The 19384-nt window shown below is 42.5% G+C and overlaps 1 protein-coding gene across 2 annotated transcripts in view; it reads left to right on the top strand.

Annotated features, from left to right (window-relative positions):
• The window catches only part of STX2 (syntaxin 2), a 689827-nt gene that overhangs the window by 409454 nt on the left and 260989 nt on the right, over positions 1 to 19384 (top strand). The gene's annotated exons all lie outside the window — the stretch shown is intronic.

Genomic DNA, 19384 nt, shown 5'->3' with positions numbered 1-19384 from the left:
CAGGCAGTTTATATTTCCTTGGAGCAGAACATAGAGGCAGACTCTTTGAACAGGTCTGTAACACGCTCACAAGTGGATGCTTCACAGAGATGTGTTTCTGGACATAGTCCACCTATGGGGTACTTCTCAAGTAGATCTTTTTGCCTCCTATCTGAACAGACAGCTTCCTCTCTTTTGCATCAGAGTTCCCAGTCCTCTAGCTTGGAGGGTGGATGCTGTCTCTTCCTATTGTAAGCAGTGTTTTCTTTATTCCTTCCCTCGTCTTCCTCTCATACAGATGGTCCTGTTCAAGATAGAATAGGACTCTCCCAAAATCTTGTTGGTGACTCCCTTTTGGCCCAGACAGCATTGGTTCCCTATTCTTCTGCACCTAGCCAACAGCAGTCACCACAAGTTACCTCACAGGGTGGATCGTCTCACGCAATACAAGGGGTCTCTCACCCATCCTCACTTGTCCACTCTTCAGCTGACACTGTGGGTGATAGGATTTTGATCCCTTTTAGGCACATTTTTATGAGGACATGCTCTGGGTTCTGCAGGAGGCTAGAAAAGCCACTACCGGAAAGTCTTATTTGTTCAAATGGAAGAGATTTTCTTTCTGGTGCCTTGCTCGTAATTTGGATCCATTTTCTGTGGAGGTCCCTCTGGTCCTTTCTTATTTGTGTGAATTGCTCCATGCTGGGTTAACTTACTCTTCTGTTACAGCTCAACTTTCAGCTATTTCTGCGTGTCTACCTTTGACTCCTTATTTGGCATGTAGGTTTGAGATCAGTTGTAAAAGGCATCCTTCATATTAGGCCTCCCAGGAAGCCTATTCCTCCTCCTGGGACTTGAATTATTTTCTTAAGAAATTGACTTATTGAGCCTGCAGCTTTGACCTCCTTGCAGCATTGTTCTTGAAAGATTCCTTCTTTTGACCCTTACTTCAGCTAGGAGTGCCTGAGCTTCAGGCTCTTGTGGCTCTTCCTCCCTTTTTGTTTTTTCATAGGGACAGGATGTCTCTTGGTTCTAATTCTCCTTTTATGCCCAAGGTGGTTAATGAGTTGTCCTTTAATCAATCTATTCATTTGCCTTCATTTTTCCTTTTCCTCAGTCTGCCAATGAGAGTGTTCTTCACACCTTGGATTTGGATAAGACTAAGGTCATACGCAAGTCTGAGCAACTTTTTATTTCTTTTCATCCTAGATCTTTTGGTGTGGCTGTTTCTAAGCAGACCCTTTCCTCTTGGAATTTTAAGGCCTTTGCTTTTTGTTATTCTTTTCATGGAATAAGTCTTTCTACCTGTGTAAAGGTTCATTCTGCCAGGGCTATGGCTTCCTCTGGTCCCTTTTTCAAGGGCTTGGATACAGTTCCATCCTTGAGGCTGCTACTTGGTCCTCTGTCCATACTTTTACTAAGCATTCATTACAAATCGGATATTTCCAGGGCAAGGCCTGGCTTTGCCAGAGCTGTCCTGTATGGTTTTCTGGAGGATTCTTTTGGTCCTTCCACCTCCCAACTTTCCTCTTGAGCTTTTGTACTCTCCTTTTAATGAAGAGTACTCCAACCGTGATATGGAAGGACATAGTACAGTTGTGTAAAATCTTATGATAACAGTAGTTGTCCTTCTCTTTACTGTTGCAGTATTCGCTTCCTCCCTCCTCCCCCTTTTCTTTTCTCCTTTTTCCTTTCTGGATGCACATATTCCTCTTTTTCCTTGGTTCATAGGTTGATACTAGGCTATCGGCCCTAGGGCCTTTACAAGCCTAGCCCTAACAATTCCCTGGCTATTTCTTTCCAGAATATTTACTTCCCTGGTCCCCTGTCTAGCAGGGCGACTAACATGATCCCTAGGGTGAATTTCCTATCTCCCATCCAATCATCAAGGTTCCTTTTGAAGAGGGTCAAAGAGGTGCTCAGCTTGACATGTGGGGAGTCTCTGGGTCAGGAACCTATCCCTCCAGCATGTTTTGTTCATTGTGATGACCAGGTTTAGATCCCTGGAGTGTGTGGCTCTGAGGGATTGGGATTTCTTTAAGTGTAGCATGTCCAACAGCTCTGGATTTGACATGGCCTTGTATGTTAAGCAGAGATCGCCTCTGAGTAGGCAATATGTGACAGAGTATAGCTGGAGTTTTTTTAGATGGTCAGCATAGGGTATCTGCTTTAGGTTTGTGAAATGTTTAGTGAAGTATTTCTGTGGCCTTTCCAGTTGTTGCAGATGTCTTGTGAGGTACATAACAAATCAAATGGGGCATTGTACTCTATAATGGGTCTAATGAGGGATGAGTACAGTGGGACAATGACCTCCTTTTTTTCTGTATGAAAAGCCCTTAATGCTGAGGTGTGCCACATAGAAGGATTTCCTGATTGTTGTGGCGATGTGGTTATTGAAGGTGAGACCTCTGTCCCCAAGTCCCTTCTCACACTTTCTGTGTTTAGTGTACTGCCACTTATGTGGTAATTCATGGGTACATGGTTTTTCCCAAAGGGGGATAACTATACATTTCTTGACATTGAGCTTGAGCCCATGGCTCTGGCACCAAGCATCTGTTTCTGTAAGACCCTTTTGTAGAATATCCACATCATTTGTGGATTCAGTAATGGCTTCCAGTTTGCAGTCATCTGTGAACTTTGTTAGCCAGAGTCCTTTAATGCTGGCCTGTACTTCAGAGAAGTAGATGCCAAACAAGAGCGGTCCAAGGACTAAACCCCGAGGTACTCCACTTGTCTGGAGCTGGATTTTGAGTCTGCTACTTTTACAGTGTGGGTTCTGCCAGTAAGCCATTTGGCAACCCATCGAGTGATGTAGGGATTAATGCCCAGCTTAGTAAGTTTATCTATGATTCCAGAGTGGGGGATGATGTTGAAGGCCTTGGCGAGGTCCAGATAGGCTGTGTGTACCGCCTTGCCCTCGTCCAAGGCTCTGGATACTGATTCGAAGAAGTCAGTCAGGTTGAGTAGACAAGATCGGCCCTTTACGAAACCAAACTGGGTGGGGTCCAGTGTTTGAAGGTTGCCAATGTCTTTGTTTATAAGTTTCATGATAATGCGTTCCATGGCTTTGCAGACCAAGCTCTTCAGACTGATGGGACGATAGTTCCAGGGATCCAAGGTGGATCCCCCGTTATGGAGTGGGATAACTGTAGCTGTGTGCCGCTCACCGGACACGAAGCATGAGGTGAGGCTATGATTAAACATGACACTTAGGTGAGGTGCCAGTTAATTTTGTAGTTCATGTAGTACACAGCCTGGGATGTCATCTGGTCCCATGGATGCTGTATTTTTAGCTTTGGAGAGTGCGTTTTTTACCTGTGTGGCCGTGATTGGATGGTTGTTCCTCCTGGAGTTCTTCAGTTCTGAGATATGGACGTCCATGCAACACCTTTATGCCCTATGCCATGCGCAAGGAGTGCACATGTGACGTACAACATCCCTCTAACAAAGGCTTTGGTGTACTGACTGGACATCAGGCTGCACTTGGCAGGGGATCCCTTTATTGAAGAATACTGCAACAGTGAAAAGAAGGACATCTACTGTTATGGTAAGATTTTACACAACTGTACAGGTTCATCGTGTTTCACTGTTGCAGTCATTACACTTGGGTTATCCTGCTGACAGGCTACCCGCAGTCGGCTAGAGTTCCAAAGTCTGGGTCCGGCGTTGGTTGCTGTCGCCTCTTCCCTGAAGTCAGTGCACCAGTGGTATAAAAGATGCAACCGACGCCATTTTCTTCAATCTTTCTTGCCGCGTGGTGCCCGAAAAAAAAGCAGTTCGCAAGTGTCAGTCGGCCGACTCCTGAGATTTTTGAAATTGAGTTTCAGAACCGAAGTCTTCAATAAAGCTAAGTACCCCATTGGGGAAACTTTTTCTTGCTCCAGACCGATGTCAGTAAAAGTTAACAATTGTATTTCTTGTGGGAAGCAAATATCTCATAAGGGCTTTCACTCTTACTGTATTCCTTGCCTTGGCCCTGACCTCGACATTACTAGTTGTCGGTTTTTGCTAGATTCAACAAGCGCACTATTAAATGTCATTTTGATTTTGCTTTACATTACTTTGGCCGAAGGTTTAACTACATAATGCCGTCAGCACAACCGACGACCGGAATTCATAAAAAACGCAAAAACAAAGAAAAGGTCAGGCATCCGAGGTCCAAAACCGACGATGAAGCCTCTTCTAGGCCAGTCGTCAGTTCGCCGGTTCTCAGTGAGGCGCTTTCACAGCCCCTGACACCCGCTACCTCAGAGCCACAGGCCGTATCCGACTCCCACGTGGAGACACTTAGGCCTCTGGAAACTCAAGGTATTGGGCCTGCGGAAACTATTCCCTCAGATGGGTCCGAAGCCACTGAGCAGGCATCGGCTTCTGAAGGTGTTTTCAGGCCTTCACAGCTTACTATTAAGTCCACTGCAGCAGCCAAGGCAAAGTCAAAAACACCATTAAAGACAAGGAAACAAGTACAGCATTCTCCTGGACAGTCATTCATGCCAAAGAAACATGCATAAAATGGCCGAAGACCTAATTACTTTGATCAGGGGTTCCCATCCCCCTCCTGATAAAAGGCCTAGGCAAGACACTGACTATGATTCCTCTGACCAGGTTTCTATTTCCTCTGATTCCTCTTCAGATCAGGGATATTCTCTCCCTCCCTAAGAGGAGTCTGATGCAGAAGAATCTATACCTTCAGCCTCTCCGCCTGAGGATTATTCTTTTGGGGAAACCCTGCACACCATGAGGGAGCATTTCCACTGGCAGAGCCAGGATTACTCAGAATCCAAGAAAAGGCTCAGAGACTTTCTTTTATTGCCTCAGCACAGGCCCCTGTCTGTCCCCCCTGTGCTTGATATTGTTGATGATGTTTTCTCTGAATCCAGTCTGTCTCCTGATTCTTTACCCCCTGCACCAGTCAAGCCAGACAGGTTCTACAGGGTCCCTGACTGTCATAAATTTCTTTACAGAAACCCTGCTGTGGACCCAGAAACAATTTCTCAGGGTCCCAAAGGGGTTAAGGCTTCCACTGCTAAAAACCCTGTCCCCTTTGATAGGGATTCCAGAGCTCTGGATAGATGGGGGAAAAAAGTTTACACTTCTGCTACTTTAGCTGTAAGGGTTTTAAACTGCCAGTTTCACATGCTGAAATACCAACAATACCTCATGTCTTTGTTAAAACAGAAAATGCTTACAAACTCAGAAAGTCCTGACAGTAAGGAAATGCAGGATTTATTGCATGCAGCTGAACAAGCGGGAAAGCATACTCTGCAATGTGGTTTTGATTCATTAGAGGCTTCTTGTAGAGCCGCAGTTACAGGCTCTGTCATTCGAAGGCATGCTTGGTTGAAAGAACAAAGTTTACCTGAACATGTTAAAGTAAAATTATTGGATGCTCCACTACAGCATGATACTTTGTTTGGTGTTAAGGCAGAAGAGGTGTTAAAGAAAATGGAGGATAAAGCAAAATCAATGCAGACGTAAAGGATTTCTTACAGGTTCAACCACCTAGGTTTAGCAGAGACTGGCCTTCAAAAAATTGGTCCTTTCCAGTGTCAGACAGGCCACAAAGAGGCAGATACAGACGCCCAAGAGGCAAATCTCAGCCCCAAGGCTCCTACAGACCTAAACAATGGGGTGCTTCAGCCCCCAAAGGAGGAGAAGACAACTCACAACCTTACAGGAAACAGTCCCAATGACTTCCCTCTACAAATGCCAAGCACTTACCTTTTGACAGCACCCCTAAGGGGAAAGCTAGCACTTTTCTCACAAAATTGGCACATAATCACCCAGGACAAATGGGTACTGAATATTGTTTCTCAGGGTTACAGATTCCACTTTCACACCCTTCCAAAATCAAAAGGTATGCAGGACCTGCCACAAAACCAATGGGCAAAGGCACAAAAACAAATTGCTGCTCTCATGGACATGGGGGCTATTCAAAGAGTACCACAGCAAGAACAGGGACAAGGATTTTACTCAAGACTTTTCCTAGTACCCAGAAAGGACAAAGCCTGGAGACCAATACTGGACTTGTCAATCCTAAATACTTTCCTGGATGTTCCAAAATTTATAATGTTAACACTGCAGCAACTTCTACCCATGCTGGGCAAGAAGGCTTGGCTAGTTACTTTGGACCTCAAGGAGGCATACCTGCATGTCCCAATCAGACAATCTTGCAGAAGATACCTGAGATTCATAGCTGGCTCAATGCATTACCAATTCTCTGCACTGCCCTTTGGCTTATCTACTGCGCCCAGGGTTTTCACAAACAGCCTGGCACCAGTAATTGCATTTTGCCGACAAAGAGGATTCAAATATATCCCTACTTGGACGACTGCCTTATTCAAGCAGAGAGCAAGGACATTCTTCTAAAACATCTGGCGTTTATAAAAAGATTACTAATTTGCCTAAGGTAAACATTAAACGAAAAGAAATCAAAACTAGTGCCCTCTCAAGAGATAATATTCCTGGGTGCAAGCTTAAATACAACTGCCCAGATGGCTTATCTCACGCCAGACAAGCAAAGGCAACTGACTCATTACTTTCAAATGATGGCAACAAAGACCCAGCTCCCTGCAAGAAAAATTCTGCAGACCCTGGGCTTCATGGCGTCCTGCATTCTACTAATTCCATATGCAAGACTGCATATGAGGAAACTACAATGGTATCTAAAAGGTGTATAGACTCAACATTGCCACAGCCTGGAAACAATAATAACCTTAATTCCCTGCCTACAACAGGAGTTTCGATGGTGGTCCCGGGCCTGTCACCACAACAAGGGACAGCCTTTCACCTTACCCACAGCCAGGCAGACAATAACAACGGATGCATTGGATTATGCCTGGGGGGCACATATGGCAGGAAAATGTATTCAGGGCACGTGGCCCAAGGAACAAATGCATCTTCACATCAACCAAAAAGAGATTCTAGCTGTACAGAATACCCTGACAGCTTTCAAGGACCTACTACATCCAGGACAACTATTACTAAAGACGGACAATACCACAGTTATGTGGTACGTAAACAAGCAAGGGGGCACACATTCCTACCCCCTCTGCAGGCAAGCCATGACTTTGTGGAACACAGCACTGACCTATCAAGTACATCTGCAGGCACAATTCCTGACAGGAACGAAAAATACACTGGCAGATGAACTAAGCAGAAATCTCATGGATCCTCACGAATGGAAACTAAATCCACAGGTTTTCAGCATGATAACAAGGAAATGGGGACGCCCAGACATAGATCTTTTTGCCTCCCCTCACAACTGCCAACTACAGAAATTCTGCACAAAAACTTATCACTCACAAGCATGGAAAGTGGATGCTCTATCATTCAGTTGGAAAACCCTGACAGTTTATGCCTTCCCTCCACTGCCTCTTCTTCCCAAGGTGCTCCTAAAAGTCAGACAAGAGAAGCCAAAAATTATCCTGATTGCCCCAGACTGGCCATGCCAGCACTGGTACCCAGTCCTAAAGAGCTTGTCTCAAGGCCCAGCCTGGCCTTTACCTCAAATTCCTCATCTTCTGACTCAACAAAACAATCAGATTCGATTCTGCACAGTCAACTTAGAACCTTAAATCTGGCTGCATGACAGATAATATAGCCACTCAGACCACACCTCTCTCTAAAGCTGTTATGGATGTCATTTTAGAAGCCAGGAGGCCCAGCACTAGGAAATCTTATGCAGAAAAATAGAAGAGATTCTGTGCTTGGAACCAGGCATAAGGGCTCGAACCACTTGTTCCAAATATACCTCAGATTTTACAATCCCTAACTGAGATGCTGGACAAAGGCCTATCCTTCTCATCTATTAAGATCCATGCCTCTGCCATTTCAGCTCATTACAATACGGAACCTCCTATTTTTTCACATCCACTACTAAGACAGTACCTCAGAGGGGCAAAAAACATAAGACCCCCAAGAAGAGCACCAATACCTACTTGGGATCTCAATTTTGTTTTAGAAAAGCTCACACTGCCTCCTTTTGAACCAGCCAGCACAGCTGATATAAAATTCTTATGGAAAACTGCTCTGCTCCTAGCAATAACTTCAGCAAGAAGAGTCTCAGAGTTACAGGCATTAATGGCAGTGGAACCTTTCATCATTTTTCACCACGGCAGGGTCTCTCTAAGGACAAACCCAACATTCATGCCAAAGGTGGTTTCCAATGTGGCTCTTAACCAAGCCATTCATTTGCCAACTTTCTATCCAAATCCCCAGAATAAAGAGGAGTGTCTTCTGAACACTTTGGACATACACAGACAGCTATGATTCTACTTGGACAAAACACAAGCTTTCAGAAAAACTGAGCAACTGTTTGTAGCCTATGCTGCAGGATCTCAAGGAGAGCCTATCTCAAAGCAGACAATTTCAAAATGGATAGGACACTGCATTCGCTTCTGTTATGCACTACATGACAAATCAGTACCTAAGGGCATTAGGCCACATTCTACCAGAGCAGCAGCCACTTCAGCAGCCTTTCTCAGAGGAGTACCAACCAAAGACATTTTAAAAGCTGCATCCGGAGTTCAGTGCACACTTTCACCGAGCACTACCACTTACCTCTCTACTCTAAATCCAGAGCAGGCTTTGCTACTGCAGTCCTGCAGGGCCTGGTAGTCTCTCCTAATCCTATTTAGACCCAGCCACCCAACCTCAGCTTTGGGATTCAACCCAAGTGTAATGACTGCAACAGTGAAACACGAACATAGTACAGTTGTGTACCTACCATAAATGCAGATGTTTGAGTGTATTCACTGTTGCAGTCCAGGTTACCCAGCCAACATCCTCCTTTTCATTGCTGGGACTTTTCTGTACTTCTCAACTCTATACAACCTATGTGGTGTATTTGCTTGTAGATGAAGGAAATGTTTATTTTACTACATGCATGCTTTTTGGCATAATTTTTTTCAGCCTTCCTATCTGGGGGCACCTGACATCTGGGGCAAGAAAAACTGAAGAAAAGGACGTTGGTTGCATCTTTTATACCCCTGGCGCACTGATGTCAGGGAAGAGGTGACAGCAACCGACGCCAGACCTAGACTTTGGAACTCTGGCCGACTGCGGGTAGCCTGCCAGCAGGATAACCCAGGTGTAATGACTGCAACAGTGAATACACTCAAACATCTACATTTATGGTAGGTACACAACTGTACTTTTCTCTGCCTTATCCTATCCACTACTTTCAGTGTTTGAAAAGTGCCTAGCTACTGTTATAGCCCTTTACAGTTGCTAGGGTATCCACATTTTTCCAAATTTAGATGATTATGCTTATCTCTGCAGTCTTGTGTGAGAAATCTCCTGCACAGGCTGGGATAGAGAACATTCAAAAATCTTTTTTTGACTTGATGACACAAGATTGTGTTTCTGTGGTGCATGCTAGACACCTCAATACAAAAAGATTTTATTCACTTGAAAAATATATCTATATTTAGATTTTTCCCAGAGGTTTTCTACTTAGACTTCTGTCACTGCAAGGAGATACCTCAGGATCTAGGTCTCATGGCATATATGATTCTCATGTTTACTCTAGCAAGACTTCACATGATAAAGATAATAGTGGTTCTGAAGTCTCTTTGATCTCAACACCAGCACGCATTATCTTTTTAGATTCAATTTCTGGGATTTGTCAGAAGAGAAATCACTTAGTGGAGACATCAGATATCCTGTAATTCGGGTCTTTCCTCCTCCTCTCTTGCTCCAAAGCAGTCAGTCACCACAGATGCCTTGGACTTTGCTTGGGGAGCAGTGTCAAGTGGTATAAAAGTGTAAGGTATCATGGACAACAAAGACTGATACAGTCACATCAACATAAAGGAGATGGTTGTTCTTGTCAAAGCACCCAATCCTCTGAATAAGCTATGGTTCCCAGCACCTCTTCAAGTTTGTTACAGACAATGGCACAGTGATGTGGTACAAGTAAGGGGATCCTGGTCTTACCCACTTTGCAGACTAGCCGTGTTAGCATGGGCTATAGCTTTATAGCCCAGTCTCATTCTGCAGATATCCTATATTCCATCAGAAATGGTGTGACAGACACACTGAGCAGAACAAAGGCAGACCATCATGAATTGAAACTAGATCAGAGGGTCTTCTCAGATTTGATCCATCTGTGGGTAGTTCCTCAAGAACTTTTTGCCTCCTCTCTGAACAATCAGCTGGCAAACATCATTATGGTGACTCCCTTCTAGACCAGACAACAGTGGTTCTCCCTTCATTTGGAATTGTCCAGGGACAATTACCACAAGCTTCCTCACAGACTTGATATACTCACAAAAGAACATGGGTATTTAATGCATCCTGACCTTAAACAACATCAGCTGACTGCCTGCATTATAGAATCTTAATACCTTTAAGACACCTGTTTACTGAAGACATGCAACAGGTACTAATGAAGGCAAGACTGCCTTGTACTAGAAAATCATACTTTAGCAAATGGGAAGGGTTTTCTGTTTGGTGCCAACAACATAACCAACACTCATTCAGGACTAGTGTTTCTCTGATTTTGCAATATTTGTGTGGGTTAGTTTACTATGGCTTGCCATACTCCTCTGTCAGGGTTCAGTTGTCTGCCATTTCAGCGTGTCTGCCCATGGATTCCCCTCTTTCAAGGCATTCTCATATCAAAATGTTTTTGAAAGGAAAAAAATGTTTTGAAAAGGATGTTGCATAAGAGACCACCAAGAAAACGGATGGCTCCTCTTTGAGACCTTAATTTTGTGTTAGAGAAATTAATACTTGCTCCATTTGAACCAGCTTATCTGGCATACTTGAGTTTCTTAATATGGAAGACAGTCTTATTGGTTGTTTTGACCTTTGCAAGAAGAGTATCTGAGTTGCACACTTTTATTAAACTCCAGCTATTCTGTGTCACTTATAGTCTACTAAGAGGTGATCTTTGCTTGACTTACAAAGCCATGTCTGACCCAGCTCTGTTAGAAATGCTACATCTAAAGAAATCCCAATCCCTCTGCACCACACACTCCAAAGACCTCAACCTCATTACCACAATCAACAGAACATGCTGGAGGGACAGGTTCATAACCCAGAGACTGCCCATGCTATGGAATAGGCTTCCCATACATGTCAAGCAAAGCACCTCACTGGCCCTCTTCAAGAGAAATCTTGATGGGTGGATGGGAAATAGAAAGTTTACCCCAGGGATCACTCCAGTGGCTCTACTTGATAGAGGCACTGGGAACTAACATTGGGCGGCAAGATGCCAGGGCACTTCTATGGGCTAGGCTTGTAAAGGCTCCAGGGCCTTTAGCCTAGTACATACCTATGGTGGGTCATCCTTGTGTCATTTTCCACACAGATAAGGTTTCTTTGAGAGCTAATCCTTCTTTTATGCCTAAAGTGGTATCCAAAGTTTACTTTAAGCAAAACTATCCCATCTCCCAGTGTTTTGCCTGAACCCAAAAATTAGGGAGAAAGGATACTTTGTACCGTGGATGTCCACATCTTTCATAACTTTTAATCAATTTTTCATTTCTTGTAAATGTAAGTAAGGACAGCCTTTATCAAAACAGACTATTTCCAAATGGTTGTCTAGGGCTTTACCTTTTGTTATTCCTACCACAGCAAGACTATTTCAGGCAGGGTCAAGGCACACACTACCAGAGCCTTGGCATAATCTGTGGCTTTTTGGAAGTACTTGGACTCTTGACGTATTCTAAAAGCAGCAGCTTGGTCCTCTGTACATACTTTTGCAAATTGCTACAAGCTATGTTCCCTCTCCATGTCTAGGTAATTATTTGCTTGGACCGTACTCCAGGGGCTCCTGGACCCTTCTACTTCTACCTCCAAGTTGTTCTAAGCTATGGCACTCTGCCCTTGTAGCTTAGGCTACTTGCAGCTGTCATCAGTATAAAGAACATAGTACAGTGTTGTAGATATACTTAGCATAACAGTAGATGTTTAACTGATCACTTGTGTAGTAGCCTCTCCCTCCATGCCCTCCACCTTCTGTTATTTTAATCTTTATTATGCAAGGGTATGGAGATTTGATTTTGTTACTCCTAGCAATGTCCCCTCAAGCTTCAGCCTCCCTTTCTGAAGTATCATGAAACCTCTGAAGGGCTTGGCACCCAAGTCTGTCTGTTAGTCATCTCAGCTTGAACTAACAGTTTGGGCATGTGGAAGGTGCAAGATGTAGCCCATATATCTTAAGGTACTTCAGCAGTGATTATGCAAACATCTGTTGTTATGGTAAGTTTACTTGTACAACTGTACATTCTCTGCATTACCCTTTACATTTCTACTGCTCCAAAGGCATTCAGGTAATGTCTGCATGTAGAGAGAAGCTACTGTAGACTGCAAAATATTCACATTTTTCCTTATTTAGATAACTTGCTTATTTTTGCAGAGTCTTTTATAAAGTGTCTTGAATCTCTTAGTTGTGTAAGAGAATCCCTTCTTTTCATACTGGGGTTTTCATGAAACATTGAAAAGAATTGCTTGACATCATCACAGGATTGTTTTCCTGGAATGTATCATAAGTACCTCAGTCCTCAAATGGCTTTTCTTTCAGTGGCAGATAGGTCTGTGTCTAGATCTATTCCTGTGTTTTTCTCCTTTGTCAAAGGCCTCAGCAGCGGAATTTCTTAAGATATTAGGATTCATACCAGTCATGATTCTCATGATTCCACTAACCAGGTTCCACATGAGAAAAATTCAGTGATACCTAAACTCAGTATAGTCCTAACATCAACATACCCTGATATTCCAGATTCTAGTATTGAGATTTGTAAAAATATAAAACTTCTGTGTTAGAGACCAGTTTTATCTGAATCTTGGTCTCATATTTTCCCTTCAGCATAGTCTGTAACTGCAGACGCATCAGACTTTGCTTTGGGAGAGGAGTCTATGGGAGTAAAAGTGCAGGCCCTTTGGAGCAAAAATGACAGATCAAAACACACAAATGTAGAAGGTGTCTTAAGATTCCATCAGAGCAAAATATTGTGGCAGGCAAACTGAGAAGGACCAGGACATACTGTCACGAATAAACAGTGAATCTTGGGGGGGTCTTCCAGAATTTGATCCAGTTCTTGGAACACCTCAGATAGCTCTCTTTGCCTTCATTCACAACAAACAATGGTAAAAGCATGGTTCAGGACTCCTCAGGAGAAGGCCTGGAAAGTGGATGCATTTTCTTTCCCTTGGACAGGAATATACTTGTATGCTTTTGCTCTGATATCCATGGTCATTCTGGAGATTCAGAAGGACTCTCTAAAGATAATTGTGGTGGCTTCCCTTTGACCCAGGCAACAGTGGTTCTCCCTTTCTTATGGAAATGACCAAATTCAATTGACACAAGCGTTGTCACATACTGGACTTAATCACTGTAGACTAGGTGGTGTTTGCTATACCCCAGCTTGAAATAACTCCAGCTAACTGCCTGGATAATGGGTCAGAGTTTTAAAACTTTTTAGGTACCTTTTATTCTGAGGACATGCAGCAGGTATTTAAAGAGAGAAGGAAACCTACTACTGGGCACTCGTATGTTAATGAATGGAAAAGGTTTTCTAGTTGGTGCAAAAAGAAGAATCGGGACCTTTTAAGGCTAATACTTTCCAGGTTCTACAGTATTTGAGTTATTTTTCTCTGGCCTTTCGTACTCCTCTGTTAAGGTTAATTTGCTGTCAATTTCTGGATGTCAGCCCATAGATCGTCCTTACAATACATTCACATGTTAAAATGTTTTTGAACGTTGTGTTAAACAAGTTTTCCTAAAAAATGGTTGGGCACTTTTTTGGGATCTCAACATTGTTTTGGAAAAATTGTCTTGTTCTATTTAAACCAGATAATCAGGCTGATTTGATTTTCTTAACGTGGAAAGCAGTTTTGCTGATTGCTCTGATTTCTGCAAGAAGAGTGTCTGAGTTGCAGGCTATTACAGTGGTTCATCTTTATCTTTTTTTCCACAAAAATTGGGTTTCCTTGACAACTAATCCTTCTTTTATGCATAAAGTAATATCCGAGTTTACTTTGAGCCAAGCTGTTCATTTTTCTGTATTCCTTTCATGAACCTAAATTAAAGGGATGAAGGCTTCTTCATACTCTGGATGCCCATGTACATCTCCATTATTATCTTGTTAGAACTGTAACCCTCAAAAACTCTGTTCAGTTATTGACTTCTTATGAAAATATGAAAAAAGAACAACCTGGGTCAGAGCAGACCATCTCTAAGTAGTAATACTATAAGCAGACGAACGGGGTTGCGATGGTGCCAGATGTACACCCATCTATGCTAACCTGGTGTTGGCAGAATGGGAACAGCAACACATGTTTAATTATGTCGATATGTCAAAGATCATGACATACTTAAGGTACCTGGATAACATACTGATTTTGTGGAAGGGCTCAAAACAAGAGTTGGAAGATTTTATTGGTTATTTGAGTAACACAACCACTTTTCTAAAATTTACAAGTCACATGGACAGAGATAGGATAGCATTTTTGGATATTATTTTGTACAAAGAGAATGGCCACATATATTTGAACATTTACCGTAAAAAAAACATACAGCAACTCTTTTTTACATTATGAGAGTTGCCACCCTCAGTTTCAAAAGAAAAATGTGGTGAAGGGTCAAATGATTCAATTGTCAAGGCTTATTAGTCAAGATGACTGTTTTAAATTTGAACTGCTGAAGCTTATTGACATGTTCACAAATAGAGGGTATCCGATGGATTTAGTGACCAAGTTAAGTAAGGATGTCGAAATGAGAAGAAGCAGTAATTTTAGACCTATTCTCTTGGATTCAAGTAGAAGTGTTGGTTCATCTAATACCATTGAGATTAATACACTTACTACTAACAACTCTATGGCAGTGGTGCTGGAGTATAACGATTCAGGTATGAAAATGATGAACATTATTCAGACAGTATGGGACAGTGTATTTCCTTCAAACTTAAAATAAAGTATTGGGTCCAAGCCTGAGATTCATTAACAGTAGGGGTTCCAACTTGAGCTGTTGGAAAGAGGTGTAGGGACAACTAATAGTAACATCTCATGGATGGGTAAGTGTGGTACATGCAGTGTTTGCAAGTTTATCAATGACGGACCTTATGTACACATAGACAGTTACAAAAGAACACTAAACTGCCCAGGGTACTGTCATTGCAATTCTGACATGGTAGTATATGTAGCCACCTGTCTATCATGCCTGGCATTTTATGTAGGAATGACCACACGTAAATTAAGGCTATGTATTTTGGAACACAACAGAGACATAAAAAACAAGAAGCCTACAAGTGCTTTATTTAACCACAGTAAGAAGTGTGGCAACTATTTTTTGTCATTGACAGGGTGCCCAAAAAAGACATGGGAGGTGATGTTAAAACCTTACTAGAGATGAGAGAATGTCTATGGCAGTTGCGCCTGGATGCAACAAAAACACCAGGCATTAATGAAAACATTTCTATTACAAGTGTATTGAAACACAAATCCCAGTTTATTTAACAGATGTTTATATGTTTAACTTTCTTTTCTTTTAACTTTCCTTGGACAAAGTATTCACCAAAGGGGTTTACAAGAAACAGTTTATTACAACTATTTTTTCTGTTTTAAGATGTGGTTTTATCACAGTATTTCTTGAGCTGTTTTTTTCCTTTGCAGCAGGGGTTGGGTTAAATGGTTAATTGGATAATTGATTTTAATGGACATTTTTTATATTGGCTGATTGCCTGTTTGGGACTATAAGTCCTGATTTTTTTTGAGTGTAACTGGCTCTGGAGAAGCCCACTGTTATGGGTGAAAGCGCTAAGTCAGTGATTCTACATTTACAATAAAGCTGTGGTTTTATTGAGTCACGGATCTTTTTATTCTTACTAGTGTTCGTTCAACTTGGTCATTTCTAAGTAGTCGTCACATGCTATTATCTTTCGTTATACCCACTACAACAAGGCAATTCCAGGCAGGGTCAGGCCTTACTTTACTAGGGCCTTGGCTTCATCAGTGGCTTTTTGGAAAGGGGAAGATTCTATAAGTATTCTAGAAACTCTGGTCCTCTGTGCATACCTTTACAAATCACTACAGACCAGATTCCTTCTCCAGGTGTAAAGAAGGCTTTGCTAGGACTGTTCAGGGGCTTCTGGGCCATTATACTTTCTCTTCCCGGTTAGTTTAATCTATGGTAGTCTACTCATATTGCTTAGGCTACTGCAGCAGTGGTCAGGTGATGAGCGCACAGTACAGCTGTGTAAGTAAACTTAGCATAACAGCAGATGTTTGAATGATCAACTGCTTCAGTAGCTGGCCCTTCCCTCCGTCCCCCTTATTTTTGTGCGTTTCTGTTGCCAGATTGAGGACTGTGATTTTTTCTTATTTAGAATTTACCTTTGTCAGGCCTCTATCCTCCCTCTTTCAGTTGGCAGGAATAGTCTGAAGGGCTTCAGCTCTGCTTGTGCTGGTAACTGCTTGGGCATATCGAAGGTGCCCTTAAGTGTTGGAAACTGGCCAGGCGTGATCTTAGGCAAGATTTAACCCACGTAGCTTAGGCTACTGCAGCAGTTATTCAGACATCTACTGTTAATGGCAAGTTTACTTACACAACTGTACTTTCTTGCAAAGATACAGCAGGACCCGCAGGACTCCCTAAAGATTATGGTGTTATACCTCATTTGGTCAAGGCGTCAGTGGTTCTCCTCTCTCTTGATACTAGCCGAGGGCATTTGTCACAGGCTTTCTCAGAGACAGGAATTACTCACACAAGATGGAGGGCTATTTGAGACTCTCCAGCTTTAAAAATCTTCAGCTGACTGCCTGAATGATAGAATTTTGATTCCTGTTTGGTACCTTTAGGTTCATAGGTAGGTACTAGGATATCGGACCTGGGGCCTATATAAGCCTAGCCAAAAAGATTCCCTGGCTTTCGCCACCCATGAAAATTATTTTCCTGTGCCCCTGTCAAGCAATGCCACAGAAATAATCCTTGGGGTGAATTTTCTATTTCCCATCCAGTCGTCAAGATTTTTCTTAGAGGGCCAATGAGGAGCTTTGCTTGACATAAATGGGTAGTTTGCTGTAGGTACTGAAAGAATGGTAAAAAACTGTTACTAGGAAGTCCTGTACATCTAGGTGAAGATTTACCAGTTGGTACCATTTGAAGAACCAGGACCCTCTTAAAGGTTAGCTGTCACTGGTTTTGAATTTCAGAAACTGCTGTATTTTGCATGTCATGTGGATGAAAGTTAATATATAGCTATCATCCTTTTTTTTTTTTTATGAGTGAAAAAGAGATATCAAAATGATAAATATATAATGTTGCTGTGATTTCAGGCCTGAAAAGACTGCATTTCTGTATAAAAGTGATTTTTTTTTATATTTTGATAAGTCAAGGCATAAACCAATAAGGGAAAGATCCAGCTGCCCCTTTGCCTTTGAGGGTTTGGAGCCCAGTCTGCGAAGTTTTATACATATTTATACATTAACATTCCTTGAAAATTGTGTGAAAAAAGGTTGAACTATTTAGCAATTAATTCATACATGTACAAACTGCAGATACAGCCAAAAAAGTGCAGTTGTGTAAAATCTTACCATAATGGTAGATGTCCTTGCCTTCACCACTGCAATATTCCTTACAAATGGGATTCCCTGCTGTGAAGCCCACCGTCTGGCCAGTTTACCAAAGTCTACCATTGCTTTAAGGTATGCTGAATGTCACCTGCACACTCCTTGCGTAGGGTAGGGAATAAAGGTGACTTTCAGGCGTACCATCCTCTAAACTGATTGCCCCAGCAGGAACAACAGTCCAAGGAAAACCAGGGAGAACCTACACATCCAGGAAGGAAAAAAGACCAGGGGGGTGGGGAAGAGGGTATTAATACTGCAGGGGTAAAGGCAAGGACATCTACTGTTATGGTAAGATTTTACACAACTGTACTATGTCCTTCCATTCACTGCTGCAGTATTCTTTACAAATGGGAGAGTGCCAAAACTCAAAACGAATCTTGTGAGGAGGAAGCAGCAGAGCCCTCCAAGAAGCCATGAAGAATGGCAGCAGCAAAACCAGCTCTAGCTCTGGAGATACCATCCAATTGGTAATGTTTGGTAAGGGTATGTACATAAGTCCGGGTAGCAGCTTCAAGAATAAAATTAGTGTCTAAGCCTATGAAAAAAGCACCAGAAGAAGCCACAGCTCTAGTGGAATGAGCCTTTACAGAAGAAGGAAGGCACTCGCCATGAAAAGTGTAACAAAATGAAATAGCCTTTGAAATCCAAGTAGCAGTAGTTTGCTTGGAAACAGCCAAACCTAAAGACCTAGGATGAAAGGAAGCAAATAATTGGTCACATTTTCTGATAGCTTTAGTTTAATCCAAATAAAATTTGAGCTGTCTGTGCACATCAAATATGCAGCACCCTCTCACCATCAGATTGCAAAGAGGGGAAAGAAGTAGGAAAATTAATAGACTGATTAAGTGACAACTCATTAATTACCTTGGTCATGTAGGAAGGATTAGTACGCAAGAATACCCTATCCTCATGAAATATCAAAAAAGGTGGACAGTGCATAAGGTCTTGCAACTCAGACACCTGTCTAGCAGAAGTAAGAACTAACAAAAGAACTATCTTCCAAGAACAATGTTGCAAGGAAGCTGAAACAGCAGGCTCAAAAGGAGCCTGAGTCAATTTTTTCAGAACAAAATTAAGATCCCAGGGAGGAGGAACCGGCTTTCTGGGATGTCTAATATTAATGACACCTTTAAGAAATTGCTTAGCCTCAAATCTAGAAGCTAATGGGGGAGTTAAAGGCAGACAAGCAGAAAGAGCTGATAAGTGAGCCTTAATAGAAGAATAGGCCAAACCAGCATTGAGTAACTCACGCAAATATGACAAAACCAAAGGAACATCCACAGAAAGTGGGTCCAGGTCACAAGAAAGACACCAAATAGAAAACCTCTTCCAATTATATAAGTAGGATTTCCTAGCAGTAGATTTCCTTGCCTCCTGCAGCATCTCCTCGGAAAAAAAGGTGTCTATGCGGAATCAAAACCTTATTGCCCATAGTGTCATTTGAAGCATGGACAGGTGGGGATGGATGAGAGATCCCTTGTCTTGTGTGAGGAGATCCACCTTGTGAGGTAACTTGTGATTGCCCCTGGCTGGATGCAGAAGTAGAGGGAACCAGTGCCGTCGGAGCCAAAAGGGAGTCACCAACAAAATTTTGGGAGCATCCTGCTGAATCTGAACAGGACTCTGAGTGAGAGGGGAATGCATAAAGAAACATCCCCTTTCAAGAAAATGAGAGGGTGTCCATCTTCCATACCAGAGGACTCTGGCACAAAACAGAGAAAGTTGTCTGTTCAGAGGGGAGGCAAATAGATCTACTTGAGGAGTACTCCACTGTTGAACAATGTCTAGAAACGCATCCCTGTGAAGCATCCATCCATGGGATTGAGTGAAG

Source organism: Protopterus annectens, chromosome 4.part0 (assembly GCF_019279795.1).
Source record: "Protopterus annectens isolate FY-2018-M chromosome 4.part0, PAN1.0, whole genome shotgun sequence".
NCBI classification, from domain to species: domain Eukaryota; kingdom Metazoa; phylum Chordata; order Ceratodontiformes; family Protopteridae; genus Protopterus; species Protopterus annectens.
The sequence above is the reverse complement of the archived record's forward strand: the minus strand, read 5'-3'. Positions and strand labels throughout refer to the sequence as shown.